General features: G+C 40.5%; 1 protein-coding gene across 4 annotated transcripts in view; it reads left to right on the top strand.

Annotated features, from left to right (window-relative positions):
* The window catches only part of znf385d (zinc finger protein 385D), a 528,085-nt gene that overhangs the window by 187,585 nt on the left and 325,199 nt on the right, over positions 1 to 15,301 (top strand). Inside the window, exon 1 of one of the 4 annotated variants that reach the window (XM_062062669.1) lies at positions 10,925 to 10,997. The exons of the other annotated variants lie outside the window; for them this stretch is intronic. The gene's annotated coding sequence lies outside the window, so the exon portion shown is untranslated. Of the gene's footprint in view, positions 1 to 10,924; positions 10,998 to 15,301 lie in introns of those variants that run through there. 4 annotated transcript variants of the gene reach the window in all.

Here is a 15,301-nt window from a genome sequence, read left to right as displayed (position 1 = left end):
CCAGTCCACAGTGGATCCAACACATCAGCGGGAGTCCAGTCCACAGCGGGGCCAACAGGAAACCATCCCGAGCGGAGACGGGTCAGCAGCGCAGAGATGTCCCCAACCGATGCACAGGCTAGTGGTCCACCCGGGGTCCCGGCTCTGGACAGCCAGCACTTCATCCATGGCCACCGGACCTATGCAACTCCCCCTCGCAAGGGACAGGGGAGAAGAGGAGAGAAGAAAAGAAACGGCAGATCAACTGGTCTAAAAAAGGGGGGGTCTATTTAAAGGCTAGATTATACAAATGAGTTTTAAGATGGGACTTAAATGCTTCTACTGAGGTAGCATCTCTAACTGTTACCGGGAGGGAATTCCAGAGTACTGGAGCCCGAATAGAAAACGCTCTATAGCCCGCAGACTTTTTTTTGGCTCTGGGAATCACTAATAAGCCGGAGTTCTTTGAACGCAGATTTCTTGTCGGGACATATGGTACAATACAATCGGCGAGATAGGCTGGAGCTAAACCGTGTAATATTTTATACATATGTAGTAAAACCTTAAAGTCGTATCTTAAGTGCACAGGAAGCCAGTGCAAGTGAGCCAGTATAGGCGTAATATGATCAAACTTTCTTGTTTTTGTCAAAAGTCTTGCAGCCGCATTTTGTACCAACTGTAATCTTTTAATGCTAGACATAGGCAGGCCCGAAAATAGTACGTTACAGTAATCGAGACGAGACGTAACGAACGCATGAATAATGATCTCAGCGTCGCTAGTGGACAAGATGGAACGAATTTTAGCGATATTACGGAGATGAAAGAAGGCCGTTTTAGTAACACTCTTAATGTGTGACTCAAACGAGAGAGTTGGGTCGAAGATAATACCCAGATTCTTTACCGAGTCTCCTTGTTTAATTGTTTGGTTGTCAAATGTTAAGGTGGTATTATTAAATAGATGTTGGTGTCTAGCAGGACCGATAATCAGCATTTCCGTTTTCTTAGCGTTGAGTTGCAAAAAGTTAGCGGACATCCATTGTTTAATTTCATTAAGACACGCCTCCAGCTGACTACAGTCCGGCGTGTTGGTCAGCTTTAGGGGCATGTAGAGTTGAGTGTCATCAGCATAACAGTGAAAGCTAACACCGTACTTGCGTATGATGTCACCCAGCGGCAGCATGTAAATACTAAAGAGTGCAGGGCCAAGAACCGAACCCTGGGGAACTCCGCACGTTACCTTGACATAGTCCGAGGTCACATTGTTATGGGAGACGCACTGCATCCTGTCAGTAAGATAAGAGTTAAACCAAGACAAGGCTAAGTCTGACATACCAATACGTGTTTTGATACGCTCTAATAAAATATTATGATCGACGGTATCGAAAGCGGCGCTAAGATCAAGAAGCAGCAACATAGATGACGCATCAGAATCCATCGTTAGCAATAGATCATTAGTCATTTTTGCGAGGGCTGTCTCCGTAGAGTGATTTGCCCTGAAACCGGATTGAAAAGGTTCACAGAGATTGTTAGTCACTAAGTGTTCATTTAGCTGCTGTGCGACAGTTTTTTCGAGAATTTTGGAAATAAACGGAAGGTGGGAGACCGGTCGGTAGTTTACCATGAGGTCAGGATCGAGGTTAGGTCTTTTGAGCAGAGGATGAATAACCGCTTTTTTGAATGCTAGGGGAACAGTGCCGGAGGAAAGTGATAAGTTTATAATATTTAACACTGATGGACCTAATAATACAAACAGTTCCTTGATAAGTTTCCCAGGAAGTGGGTCAAGTAAACATGTTGTTTGTTTTATCCCACTTACACGCTGTAATAATTCCTCTAATGTTATTTCATCAAAAATAGAGAGACTATTTTGGAGGGCAGTGTCTGTCGTATATACAGTCGTATTTGTGTTAATAGAGCCCAGTTGTAGCTGGGATGCGTTGTCTTTAATCTCCTTTCTAATGAGTTCAATTTTCTTATTAAAGAAATTCATAAAATCATCTGCCGAGTGGGTGGAGCTACTGGGAGGAGTCCCTTGTTGGGTTAGCGATGCTACTGTACTAAACAGAAATTTAGGATCGTTTTTGTTGAGGCGGATGAGATTTGAGTAGTATTTCGCTTTAGCTAAGGTAAGCATGCGTTTATAAGTTATTAAACTATCACTCCATGCTTGATGGAAAACCTCAAGTTTAGTCGCGCGCCATTTGCGTTCCAGTTTTCTACATGATAATTTATGAGCTCTAATTTCTTCTGTAAACCATGGGGTGCGCCTTTTAGGGGCCCTTTTTTGCTTTAGCGGTGCTATACTATCAATAATTTCGCGCAAGGCATCGTCAAAGTTGTTAGTGAGTTTATCAATAGAGCCGACATAATTTGGGAATGGTGCTATTACCGAAGGCAGTAGGTCAGCAAGAGTCATCGTTGTGGCAGCATTAATGTTGCGGCCGCTATAGCAGTTATTATTATTATTAGCTTGTTGACAAAGAGTCAAAACTTCAAATTTTATAAGGTAATGATCGGACATTACTTTAGTATATGGAAGTATCATAACTTTGGAGGTGGTGACACCCCTGACAAGCACTAGATCTATTGTATTACCGTTGCGATGCGTGGGTTCATGTATTATTTGTGTAAGACCACAGCTATCAATTATGGTTTGGAGCGCCACGCACTGAGGGTCCGATGGGGTATTCATATGGATATTAAAGTCCCCCATTATGATTATATTGTCGGCGTGCGTCACTAGATCAGCAACGAACTCTGAGAATTCACTGATAAAGTCCGAATAGGGCCCAGGGGGGCGGTAGATAACAGCCAGGTCGAGAGGTAGCGGTGTGACAGACCTCATAGTAAGCACCTCAAACGATTTATATTTGTTATTTAGGTTAGGGGTAAGGTTGAAATTTTCATTGTATATTAGTGCGACACCCCCTCCCCTTTTAAGAGGGCGGGCAACATGCGCATTCGTATAGTTAGGAGGAGATGCCTCATTGAGCGCAAAAAATTCGTCCGGTTTGAGCCAGGTTTCGCTAAGACCAATGACGTTAAGATTGTTGTCTCTAATGACCTCATTAACCAATAACGCCTTGGGAGACAATGATCTTATGTTTAAAAAGCCCATATTATAGGTATTGGGCTGTTTTGACGAGTTTTTGTTAAGATTATCCGTAGTGGCAATATTAACAATGTTGCGTTTATTATGCGTAGTGCACTTTAAATAGTTTCGACCATATCTAGGAATTGATATGACGGGAATTTTCCGATTGTTTGCTTGGTGCTGCAATAGACTGGACATATCATAATTTGCCACCTCAGTAGAATGCATGTCCACCTCTGACACAGACACAACAGAAAAAACATTATGTGAATTGTGTATTATTCTAAGAGAATTGCTATGCGTACATGGATTATCCAGCCTGGCGCTGGCTAGTTCTAGCTTAACTGACTCCTCACCCGGACTAACAGACATTGTAATTGCCTGTGACCGGGCTTGCTCTAGTGTAGTCAGTCAAGTGAGACTTAAATAGTAGTCTATGTTTCTAGACAGGATGATGGCGCCTTCCTGGTTAGGGTGAAGGCCGTCTCTCATCAGCAAGCCTGGTTTGCCCCAGAAAGAGGGCCAGTTATCAATAAACGTTAGTCCCTGCTGCCTACAGTAGCTAGGCAACCACTTGTTAAGCGAGACTAATCTGCTATATCTCTCATCATTGCCTCTCGCAGGCAGGGGGCCAGAGACAATTACTCGATGCCTGGACATCTTTCTGGCGAGATCACAAGTCCTGGCTATGTTTCTCTTTGTAATCTCTGACTGTCTCATTCTAGTGTCATTGGAGCCAACGTGTACAACTATATTCGCATAATTAGTGGTGCGATTAGCCTGTCGTACGTGTTTACTAGGCCTGTTGCGAGTTAGCTCCCTAAGATTAGCTTCAATGTCAGGTGCTCTGGCCCCGGGGATACACTTTACTGTGGCTGGTTTGCTAAGCTTTATGTTTCGGGTGATGGAGTCCCCTATGACTAAGGTGTGGTGCCCGGTAGACTGGGGTGTAGGACTAGCTAAAGAGCTAAATCTATTATGCGTCTCAACCGGTACACCGTAGCTTGTAGGCCGCTTAGGACTGCTACAAGCTGGGCTAGTTAGCTCGCTACAGCTAACGCTAGCAGATGTGTCCGCAACATCTAAAGTTACGACATTACTCTGCTCTAACTGGCGGACACGGCCCTCTAGCAGAGCCAACCTCTCCGTGAGTATGGTGCAAGACGCGCAGGAAGCCATTACTCACAGTGTTTTCTGTCACCGAGTGAAGTTCCTGCTGTCCTCAGGGAAGTGGTCGCGGTCTGTGGGAGTAGCTTCTTACTGACCGGCGCTGCCTTTCTCCGCGCTAGCTTAGCAGCTAGCTAGCTGAGGAAAGGGTGGTGGGACAGAGATCGGGTGATTTGCAAGTTAAATAGTACCACTAAAAATGTTTGAGAAGTGATAAAGAAAGCTGTAGAACAATTAAAAGCACACAGAGCGCTACTTAGCTTTTTCGCAACAGCGAACAGACGGCGAGCAGTCACGCACGGTCGGGTCCACCCGGGGTCCCGACTCTGGACAGCCAGCACTTCATCCATGGCCACCGGACCTATGCAACTCCCCCTCCCAAGGGACCGAGGAGAAGAGGAGAGAAGAAAAGAAACGGCAGATCAACTGGTCTAAAAAGGGGGGTCTATTTAAAGGCTAGATTATACAAATGAGTTTTAAGATGGGACTTAAATGCTTCTACTGAGGTAGCATCTCTAACTGTTACCGGGAGGGCATTCCATAGTACTGGAGCCCGAAAAGAAAACGCTCTATAGCCCGCAGACTTTTTTTTGGCTCTGGGAATCAATAATAAGCCGGAGTTCTTTGAACGCAGATTTCTTGTCGGAACATATGGTACAATACAATCGGCGAGATAGGCTGGAGCTAAACCGTGTAGTATTTTATACGTAAGTAGTAAAACCTTAAAGTCGCATCTTAAGTGCACAGGAAGCCAGTGCAGGTGAGCCAGTATAGGCGTAATATGATCAAACTTTCTTGTTTTTGTCAAAAGTCTAGCAGCCGCATTTTGTACCAACTGTAATCTTTTTATGCTAGACATAGGGAGACCCGAAAATAATACGTTACAGTAATCGAGACGAGACGTAACAAACGCATGAATACTGATCTCAGCGTCGCTAGTGGACAAGATGGAACAAATTTTAGCGATATTACGGAGATGAAAGAAGGCCGTTTTAGTAACACTCTTAATGTGTGACTCAAACGAGAGAGTTGGGTCGAAGATAATACCCAGATTCTTTACCGAGTCGCCTTGTGTAATTGTTTGGTTGTCAGATGTTAAGGTGGTATTATTAAATAGATGTCGGTGTCTAGCAGGACCGATAATCAGCATTTCCGTTTTCTTAGCGTTGAGTTGCAAAAAGTTAGCGGACATCCATTGTTTAATTTCATTAAGACACGCCTCCAGCTGACTACAATCCGGCGTGTTGGTCAGCTTTAGGGGCATGTAGAGTTGGGTGTCATCAGCATAACAGTGAAAGCTAACACCGTATTTGCGTATGATGTCACCCAGCAGCAGCATGTAAATACTAAAGAGTGCAGGGCCAAGAACCGAACCCTGGGGAACTCTGCACGTTACCTTGACATAGTCCGAGGTCACATTGTTATGGGAGACGCACTGCATCCTGTCAGTAAGATAAGAGTTAAACCAAGACAAGGCTAAGTCTGACATACCAATACGTGTTTTGATACGCTCAAATAAAATATTATGATCGACGTATCGAAAGCGGCGCTAAGATCAAGAAGCAGCAACATAGATGACGCATCAGAATCCATCGTTAGCAATAGATCATTAGTCATTTTTGCGAGGGCTGTCTCTGTAGAGTGATTTGCCCTGAAACCGGATTGAAAAGGTTCACAGAGATTGTTAGTCACTAAGTGTTCATTTAGCTGCTGTGCAACAATTTTTTCGAGAATTTTGGAAATAAACGGAAGGTGGTTTAGTCAGTAGTTTACCATGAGGTCAGGATCGAGGTTAGGTCTTTTGAGCAGAGGATGAATAACCGCTTTTTTGAATGCTAGGGGAACAGTGCCGGAGGAAAGTGATAAGTTTATAATATTTAACACTGATGGACCTAATAATACAAACAGTTCCTTGATAAGTTTCCCAGGAAGTGGGTCAAGTAAACATGTTGTTTGTTTTAGCCCACTTACACGCTGTAATAATTCCTCTAATGTTATTTCATCAAAAATACAGAGACTATTTTGGAGGGCGGTATCCGTCGTGTATACAGTCGTATTTGTGTTAATAGAACCCAGTTGTAGCTGGGATGCGTTGTCTTTAATCTCCTTTATAATGAGTTCAATTTTCTTATTAAAGCAATTCATAAAGTCATCTGCCGAGTGGGTGGAGCTACTGGGAGGAGTCCCTTGTTGGGTTAGCGATGCTACTGTACTAAACATAAATTTAGGATTGTTTTTGTTGAGGCGGATGAGATTTGAGTAGTATTTAGCTTTAGCTAAGGTAAGTATGCGTTTATAAGTTATTAAACTATCACTCCATGCTTGATGGAAAACCTTAAGTTTAGTCGCGCGCCATTTGCATTCCAGCTTTCTACATGATAATTTATGAGCTCTAATTTCTTCTGTAAACCATGGGGTGCACCTTTTAGGGGCCCTTTTTTGCTTTAGCGGTGCTATACTATCAATAATTTCGCGCAAGGCATCGTCAAAGTTGTTAGTGAGGTTATCAATAGAGCCGACATAATTTGGGAATGGTGCCATTACCGAAGGCAGTAGGTCAGCAAGAGTTATTGTTGTGGCAGCATTAATGTTGCGGCCGCTATAGCAGTTATTATTATTATTAGCTTGTAGACAATGAGTCAAAACTTCAAATTTTATAAGGTAATGATCGGACATTACTTTAGTATATGGAAGTATCATAACTTTGGAGGTGGTGACACCCCTGACAAGCACTAGATCTATTGTATTACCGTTGCGATACGTGGGTTCATGTATTATTTGTGTAAGACCACAGCTATCAATTATGGTTTGGAGCGCCACGCACTGAGGGTCCGATGGGGTATTCATATGGATATTAAAGTCCCCCATTATGATTATATTGTCGGCGTGCGTCACTAGATCAGCAACGAACTTACCAGGAGGACTTTGAGTTGGATACGCATGCTTGTGAAGAACTGGGACAACAGAGACTTTTACCACGAGGACTTTGAGTTGGGTATGCGGTACCGTGAGTACGCAGCTGCGGCTTCCAAACATTTGATCGCTTAACCGTACGTGCGTGCCGCTATGTGCATGTCACGTACGTAACTTTGGGGAAATATATGTGCTGTATGAACTTTGCGCAGGTGAACGGTACTTTGGGCTGTGGGATTGAGTGTGTTGTGCGGGTGTTTGTTTTGTATTGGCGGGTTATATGGACGGGGGGTAGGGGGGTGTTTGTTATGCGGGATTAATTTGTGGCATATTAAATATAAGCCTGGTTGTGTTGTGGCTAATAGAGTGTATATATATGTCTTGTGTTTATTTACTGTTTTAGTCATTCCCAGCTGAATATCACGTCCCACCCGCCTCTCACAGCATCTTTCCTGTCTGAATCGCTTCCACTGCACTCTAGTCCTTCACTCTCACTTTCCTCATCCACAAATCTTTCATCGTCGCATAAATTAATGGGATAATCGTCGCTTTTTCGGTCCGAATCGCTCTCGCTGCTGGTGGCCATGATTGTAAACAATGTGCAGATGTGAGGAGCTCCACAACCTGTGACGTCACGCTACTTCCTGTACAGGCAATGCTTTTTTATCAGCGACCAAAAGTTGCGAACTTTATCGTTGATGTTCTCTACTAAATCCTTTCAGCAAAAATATGGCAATATCGCGAAATGATCAAGTATGACACATATAATGGACCTGCTATCCCCGTTTAAATAAGAAAATCTCATTTCAGTAGGCCTTTAAGGTTTTAGAATGGCCTTCCCAAAGTCCTGACTTAAACGTGTGGACAATGCTGAAGAAACAAGTCCATGTCCAAAAGCGCCTTATTGCAGTGAAACTTGCCAAGGGACATGCAAGCAAATATTAACATTCCTGTATGTATATGTAGAGGTTTCCCTCTTGTGGTGGGTTTTCCTGACGCCGACAGATCTTTGTGAGCCCGGTGGACAGGTTGAATCAAGTCTTTTATTGACATACACCAGTATAGTTTTGCTTTCCAGCAATATATATTTTGGACTTTTTTGTCCGGCGTGTCTCTGCTTCTGGCTCCAACTCCAACTCTCGTGTCTCGGGCCGGCTGCTGCTAATAAAGGCGACAAGTGATTAAATAACCAGCCCCAGCTGGGCAATCCACTCACCTGTCACTGGCTTCGAGGGCGGCCATACACACCCCATTCCTGCAGGAGGCGCGCCGACCATGCCCTCCTCCACAGTATACTTTTGACCCAGCAGTTTTGCTCACATTTTTAGTAGACCCATAATAAATTCATAAAAGAACCAATCTTCATGAATGTTTTTTTGTGACCAACAAGTATGTGCTCCAATCCATCTATCACAAAAAAATAAGAGTTGTAGAAATGATTGGACACTCAAGACAGCCATGACATTATGTTCTTTACAAGTGTATGTAAACTGTATAAATTTTTAGGGCCTTCCTGTCACTGTAAAATCAGGTGAATATGATGTAAATAATGGAGCATAAGTACAGTGTGGTTATGTTGCCTCTGTCCCCTATTAAATGATTAGAAGTGTAAGAAGAACAAACCAATGTCAGATGGTGTGAAGCCATTAAGGCTACATGAATATTGTTCATCTGGTCACGGTGACGCGTCCTGATGGCGTTCACGTATCTGCGTCCTGCCCCCGGTGAGGTTGTCGGGTCTCCACGGAAACGCATCCCCCGTGAGGGCCGCTTACAGACTGCGAAACGCGTCGAGCGCTAGCGGTAATATCACAAGCCGGAGCCTCGTAAGGTGAGACCTTTAAACACGTCGGTGACGACCTGCTTTGCTGTCTTTCAAGCGTTTGAAGGCCGCCTGCGAGCAATCACAGCGGTCATCCGGGGAAAACAGTGACTTAACCGTCTGCTTCCAATTACCAAAGAGGCTAAAAGCGGAGGTTTGGTCCACGCTGAGGAAGAGAAAAAAAACGCGCTGCAGGGACTTTGATCCTCTCTGCTAACGAACTACAGCAGGCTGACGCTGAGAGTTTTTGATTGAATGATATATTTTTATTTCAAATATGCATAAAAACAAGAGCAACCCTGATCCAATACAGTGCTATAGCCTTAACAGCCATTATAACAAAATGAAAACAATGGAGAATAAAAAACTAAAACAAAGTAGCATTTTTTTAATTTTATTTTTTTTAATTTTTTTACATATTTGAAAAGGAGTGAGAAGAAGTTTACACTTATTTAATCCCACCCCTTTTTTTAAAATCATAAATTACTCTGAGCTAAAACTACCTGTTCACTCTATGTACAAACTTAAAGGACTACTGAAATGAAATGTTTTAATTTAAACGGGATAGCAGATCCATTCTATGTGTCATACTTGATCATTTTGCGATATTGCCATATTTTTGCTGGAAGGATTTAGTAGAGAACGTCAACGATAAAGTTTGCAACTTTTGGTCGCTGATAAAAAAAGCCTTGCCTGTACCGGAAGTAGCGTGACGTCACAGGTTGAAAGGCTCCTCACATTTCCCCATTGTTTACACCAGCAGCGAGAGCGATTCGGACCGAGAAAGCGACGATTACCCCATTAATTTGAGCCAGGATGAAAGATTCGTTGATGAGGAACGTGAGAGTGAAGGACTAGAGTGCAGTGCAGGACATATCTTTTTTCGGTACAAGGGCTCATTGGATTCCACACTTTCTCCTTTTTCTATTGTGGATCACGGATTTGTATTTTAAACCACCTCGGATACTATATACTCTTGAAAATGAGAGTCGAGAACGCGAAATGGACATTCACAGTGACTTTTATCTCCACGACAATACATCGGTGAAGCAATTTAGCTACGGAGCTAACGTGATAGCATCGGGCTTAACTGCAGATATAAACAAAAGAAATAAACCCCTGACTGGAAGGATAGACAGAAAATCAACAATACTATTAAACCATGGACCTGTAACTACACGGTTCATGCTTTCCAGCCTGGCAAAGCTTAACAATGCTGTTGCTAACGACGCCATTGAAGCTAACTTAACTACGGGACCTCACAGAGCTATGCTAAAAAAATTAGCTATCCACCTACGCCAGCCAGCCCTCATCTGCTCATCAACACCCGTGCTCACCTGCGTTCCAGCGATCGACGGAGCGATGAAGAACTTCACCCGATCATCGATGCGGTCGGCGGCTAGCGTCGGATAGCGCGTCTGCTATCCAAGTGAAAGTCCTCCTGGTTGTGTTGCTACAGCCAGCCGCTAATACACCGATCCCACCTACAACTTTCTTCTTTGCAGTTGTAGTAGAATTTCTGACCTTTGACCTATATTTCATGTCTGTCAAGAATGTATGCTCATTTGATTTCTCTTCTATTCTGTGTCCCCGGGTGTGGGACAAAAGTGAATATTAAGTTGTGCCAACCTGTCTACAGAATGTTTTGGTTGTTTGGGTATGATTGGGGAGTCCAAGGATGTTGCAAAAACAATCATGACGCACGAGATAAAAACAGTGACGCACAAGAGACATATAAAAAATGGCAGAAGACCGGGACTCGAGAGAGATTTTGGCTTGTGTGTGTCTTGTGTGCTCGGGAGTACATTTTGTCTGTCTGCACGGACAACTTAATTCAATCTGCACTTTTGATAATGGGTAAATAAATTTGTTGTACTAAACTACTTTTGTTGCCTGTTTAAGCTTCGGACAATCCACTATACAAATTGGCGTCACGAACAGGATGGCCCAGAAGCTACAGGTCGACAGCCGCTCCCGCTCTCTTTTCCAGGCAGACAAATGGTTGCACGCGCGCATCACAAGGTAAGCAGTTTGCTTTAAAGTGTAAACATTATCTGCCTGGAGAGAGCCGGATCGATAAGACTAATTGCTGAACCTGTTTTTGATAAAAGATAGGTTTAGTCAGGTTCTCCAAAAACAACCTGGAATGGGGTAAATTATGGTTGGATTGAGTTGTTTTATATGTGATGATTTGTCTGTGTGTTTGTTGAAAACTTGTGATTTCTTGTTTTTAACATAAGGGGATCGTTATTAGAATTTTGGTGGTTTGGAGTGTTGAAAGCATAGACGATGTGAGACGAAAAATGTATTTTAACCTCTCCCTCCTTTGTCGGTGCCGGCAAAGGAGGCTTCTCTCTGCAAGTGCATCAGGTTAGCCGGAATTGGACAAAGCTAAATTATAGGCAAAGTTTGCTAACTGGTGTGACATTTGGCCCATATAAAATTAAGACGTCTATGAAGGTGCGACATATCTGTCTATGTGGAAACTGCAGCGGTGGGAAAAAGCCTCTTATAAAAAAAATATATATATATATATATATATATATATATATATATATATATATATATATATATATATATATATATATATATATATATATATATATATATATATATATATATATATATATATATATATATATATATAGTGGACAGCTGTACTCAATCTGAAGAGAAGGCTGACAGGTTGGTTTTGATAATAGGAAAAATAAAATATACTGTATATGAATAAATAAACATTTAAATATCAATACATACATTTGGACTGGGACATTTAAGCATTGTTAAATTCATTAGTCATTATGTGTGTAATATACTGTATTGAACAGCCTTGTTGCATTATCTGATCCATCCAGTTCCTGTGTGGAAGTTGAGACAAACACACCCACGCACACACATCATAGAGTAGGACACATTGTAACTTTGAATTAATAGTTATACAACAAATAAATTAATAATATTGAATTTAAATTTGATAAAGATAAATTGATTATTTAAATACATTGACATTTTAATTTTTTTTAGGAATAAACACACAATAAAATAAAATTTAAATGTATATTCTAAAACATTTTTAACTTTTATCTGTGCAACTGGTATTAAATATATATTGTCAACCTGTGTGAGTCATGGAGTCTAAATCGCAGGCGAGGGAGAAGTACAGATAATAGTCGCCAACACTCAGCGCCATAGTCAAAACAAAACGTAGAGAAGCGTTAAACAAATTCCAATCAGAAGACAGACAAAGAATGAGAACGTAAGCTAACAGCAAAACAATAATTGAAATAAATAACAAAAGAAAGCAAATTTCAAAGGGATAAATTAAGGCGCATGTAGAATTACATGTAGAGAATAAAACTAAATGGAAATAAATGTCTGCAAGATAAGAGATCTGTCCAGTGTTACAAGGACGAGACGTCATGAATGGTGCTCGGGTTAACAATAGATAGATAGATAGACAGATAACACGTTATTGATTCCTTCAGGAGAGTTCCCTCAGGAAGAAGAAGTAAAAAGTAAACAGTAACTAATAAGGGTATAAATGGAAACAAAATAGAAAAATATCACAATGAGAATAGAAATAGAACAGTAAAATAAGAGAAACTAGGCATTAACGACCATGTTATGAAAAAGCATTGCACTATTATTGTTTTACATTCCCTGTCATCCTAGCCCCAAAGAGGAGTTGTACAGTCTAATGATGTGTGGGACAAAGGATTTTTTATAGTCTAAATCAGTAGTTCTCAAAGGAGGGTATGGTGTTTCCGCCCGGACAAAAAGGGGGGTACTTGAAGTTATGCCAAGGGGTACGTGAGATTTTTAAATATTCTAAAAATAGCAACAATTCAAAAATCCTTTATAAATATAATTATAGAATAAAACTTCAACAAAAAAAATATTTAGAATTAAGTTCACGAGTCCAGAGTCCAGATGGATCACAATATCCAAAGAAGGTTGATGATTGATTATATGTATAGAAATCTTCATTATAATTTAATCACTTGTTTAATTTTTAAAACGTTTTAGTTATTCTTATATCTTTTTTTTGGTGTTTTGTCCAAATAGTTCAAGTAAGACCACAACAAATGAGCAATATGTTACACTGTTAAACAATTTAAGGTTTAGATTGCTGCTGACCCTGTTGTATTTTATAAGACTGATTATTATGGATTATTGTGTTTGTCTTGTGAGAGAAGGAGAGAGAGAGAGAAAGAGAGAGAGCAGGTGAAGGAAGATTGTTTGTTTAGTTGGTTGAGTGAAATGGGAAGGAATCAATAAGAATAATTACATGCAAAATGGAATAAAACTATAATGAATGAATAGATGAAATACGTTTATTTTGGTATTATAATCAACCTTCAACCATTTTGTGTGAGCAGTTTAACAGTACAGATTAGACATATTAACAATCATACACATTTACACACAGAAAGAAAAGAAAAGAAAAAGAATGACCGAAAAAGGAATAGGCGGAAGCCAACGCTTATATTGGCCTATCCTATACATTCACTGGACATTAAATTACCTGGAACATCAACGTTAAAAGATGAAAGTAATTGTTACTATATTTTATAATGTTCAAAAAACTTTACTTTTCAAGGGTCTCTTAAACCATAACAAAAAACTACATGTGTTCAGCTCATCACTGAGGACGGTCCACCATTTAACTCCTAAAACTGATATACATTTGTATTTTTTTATCTTACTTGACCTATTTCAAAAATCAATATCCCCCGTAAATTAAAGTTTTCTCTTTATAATGTAAATAAGCTGAGAATACAAGCAGGGAGGCTGTTGTTCTTTACTCGGAAACATAATTGCCATTGTTTTAAAATTAAATTATCTGAACATTTAACACATTATAACTTAAAAAATGGATTGGTATGATCATAGTAGCATGTTTTGTGTATTATTGAAATGAGCCTTTTAAGTATTGGGTCTATATTTCTTCTATAAACATTCCCCCAAACTTCAAAACAATGTTACATATGGAAAAAATAAATAAATGACATAACATATGCAGACATTTCTTATTCAGCATGTGTTTTACTTTATACCGAATAGCAATGGATTTGGATATTTTTCTTTAATATGTTCAATATGCGTCTTCCAACATATTAATGATCAATTATTATTCTCAAGAATGTAGTTCATATACTCTGTCAATTTCCACTTGATTCAACTTTAATTTTTGTTTCACAATTTGACTTTGCACCACTAAACACCACAAATTTAGTTTTGTTATCATTCAATGATTACTTATTTATATTAAATAATTTTTTAGGTGAATCAACGCGACCTCAATTTCCTCAACGCTTTCTTCAAGTCTTCTCCTGAACAATATACATTTGTATTATCTGCAAACGTGATACATTTAATTTATTAAGATACTTAAAAAATATCATTTAGATTAAGTATAAATAGTTTAGGTCCCATCTGGAGTGCACCCTGGACAGGTCGTCACCTCATCACAGGGCCAACACAGATAGATAAACAGACAACATTCACACACTAGGGCCAATTTAGTCTTATTAATTTCCACATATTGAGATCTATTACTTAAAATAACTACTTAACCACTATTGTGAAACACCTTTCTAATTTATGGGAGTATTGGGATAGGATTGAGGAAGATGTCTGCTGTGGTGGAGGTGAGTTTGGAAATGAATATAATAAAAAGTAAGTTTTAAGGCGGTTTACTTTAAAGTGTAGTCTGACAATTTTAGATTGGAGTATTTTATTTGTATTTAGTACACCATACTTCTGGATGGTGAGCTAAAAGAAGATAATGGCACAACATAGAATAAATGAAGGAGGCCTGGAAGCAAGCCGGGGGCCTGGACCAAAGCCCCACGCCCCATACTCTGCCCCAGCCTTCACCAAAGCCCCCACAGCCCCAACTCGACCTCAGTTTCCCCAAATCGGCCAGCGCGCACATGCCATTAAACAGTCAGCCCAATGGACTGAACCACACCCCAAGAAGAGACAGAGACAGACTGTTTGAGTGGATCTCTTTCTTCACCAAGGCAGCCAAAAGCCCAACGAGGTGTCAGCAGGCCACCAGCCTGAGGCACCACCGAGCCATCTATACGAGCACTAATCGAACATGGACTCATACGAAATTCAGTTGTGTGTTCAAAATCAATTGGTAATTAACAACATTGGTAACTACATTCATTGCAAATGCCGGAAAACATATTTTTTGCAAATGTCTTACAGTCATAAGTCTATATACATTCATCTAATTATGTTCATGATCAAAGTATTTGTTATTCCTTTACTAAATCAAAGGGTAGGCCACTAATTGTGTTCTGTGAGATGGTTTT

This window comes from Entelurus aequoreus, linkage group LG11 (genome assembly GCF_033978785.1).
Source record: "Entelurus aequoreus isolate RoL-2023_Sb linkage group LG11, RoL_Eaeq_v1.1, whole genome shotgun sequence".
Classification (NCBI taxonomy): Eukaryota; Metazoa; Chordata; class Actinopteri; order Syngnathiformes; family Syngnathidae; genus Entelurus; species Entelurus aequoreus.
Note: the sequence above shows the minus strand (reverse complement) of the source record. Positions and strands in the feature narration are given on the sequence as shown.